This window comes from Etheostoma spectabile, chromosome 18, assembly GCF_008692095.1.
Source record: "Etheostoma spectabile isolate EspeVRDwgs_2016 chromosome 18, UIUC_Espe_1.0, whole genome shotgun sequence".
Classification (NCBI taxonomy): Eukaryota; Metazoa; Chordata; class Actinopteri; order Perciformes; family Percidae; genus Etheostoma; species Etheostoma spectabile.
Genome location: NC_045750.1, coordinates 2121881 through 2123645, shown reverse-complemented (window position 1 = coordinate 2123645; position 1765 = coordinate 2121881). Strand labels below are relative to the sequence as shown.

The 1765-nt window shown below is 40.2% G+C and overlaps 1 protein-coding gene across 6 annotated transcripts in view; it reads left to right on the top strand.

The window, feature by feature from the left end:
* The window catches only part of msraa (methionine sulfoxide reductase Aa), a 52766-nt gene that overhangs the window by 41359 nt on the left and 9642 nt on the right, over positions 1 to 1765 (top strand). The gene's annotated exons all lie outside the window — the stretch shown is intronic.

The following is a 1765-nucleotide window of genomic DNA, read 5'->3' as shown; positions in this document are numbered from 1 at the left end:
ACACACACACACACACACACACACACACACACACACACACACACACACACCCTCTGTTGAACTCTCTCCTGCTGAGACTTCTGCATCAGTATCCCACCAACAGGGCTTGTTGCTATGGAAACTGACGAAGAGGAGGTTACTCTATTCTTTTCTATTCTACTCTAGTGCAGTCTGGTCTTCATTAAAGTCCCTTTCCCCTCTCTTATTCCTCCCCTCGTTCATGCGTCCCTTTCAGTCTAAAACCTTGCTTCCCTCAGATGGATTTGTCTCCGACAGTCGGTCTTTGTTTTACTCTTTCTGTCTCTGTCTCCGTCTCTGCTGAAGTCCAGCCTCTGAAATCCTGCATTTATGATCTAATGGAAACAAAACCTGGGTTCTGGGTTTAAGCACTTGAATAGATTTGAACCTAGAAAGCATTATTGCAGTCAGTGGGGGCCTATGGAGATTTTAATTGCTTTAATCGTGCCCCCACTTTTAATCAATAGCTGCCAATAAGTAGAAAAAAATCCATTTGTCATACAGGAATGATGGAGACACAGCAATGCAAAGACTTTGGATACTATATCCTAATCAAGTGCTGTTAGAATACTAATAATGAACTTGAGTAAAGTCTTTTTCACACATGGAATATGTAACAGCTGCCTTCATAAATCGGTGTGACACAGGTGTATTTCTTTACGTTAATGTTCCTTAAAGGGATAGTTTGGATGTTTTGACGTGTGGTTATATTAGCTAATTATTCATTGCCGATGTATTATCTACCCTTTGGAGAAGAAGGCGGGAGTACCGACTCAGAAGCTAAGCAGGGTACCACTGTGGACGGGGGTAGCAGATGAACACATCTTACCTACCTCAGAAAAATCAATAGTTTAAGTTTATGCCACATTTCGAATATTTTCACCACATTACCTTGCCGTCAGACTGGGAACGGGGATCTGAAGCCGTTATCTACGCTCTCTTCAAAGCCACCAGACTACTTTGACAAAAACAGTAATTTTACCTCGCAGAATATAGGAGTTGATCGGTTAAGTAAGTCAGTCTTATTGTGTAACTTTGTTCAGACATGGCAGCATATTTACAGAAAGATGCTAGTGCAATATTTGGCTACCTGAGAGCTGAGTTTGTCTGTTTATTATCCCCAGTAGCTGCTGTCTGTCTCAAACAGAAGCTACTCTTCATTAAGTTATAAAACGTCATATAGCGTGGAATAAGATAGTTTTTTGTCTTCCACAGACCACATCACTGGTGGATTTAAAAACGTAATTTGCCATCTGTGTCTTAATTTAAGACTTTCATGAATCCACTAATGAATTTTCAAATCAATTAGCATTGAATCCAGCTGTCTGTTTTATTATGTACAGCATGCACAATTATTGAAATAACAAGACGTTATGTTGGGACCCTCGTTTTAATTCTTAATATGCTCTCAGGTCTGATTGTTACTGTGGTTATTTGCCGCTTTCACACAGTTGTGTAGTTTACTGATTTGTGAGTAATAGATGGTTGTTGGGATATTGAATATATAACAGTGATTTTACAGTTCTCTCTCTGTTCATGTTTAACCTTGTGCTGCTGTGATCTTTATGTTAATCTGACGGCCTTAAATTCAGACTTGGGCCACGTTGAAGGTGATACTGAAATGTTCCAGGTCCGACAGAGAAAGATTTCCATTGTGACTTTTATGAAAAAGTAGTCTTGCTTTGCCAGACCTTCCTCCACAGCACTGCGGAAGAGGATGGGAGAAAACCGTGCTCTGGTTTATTGG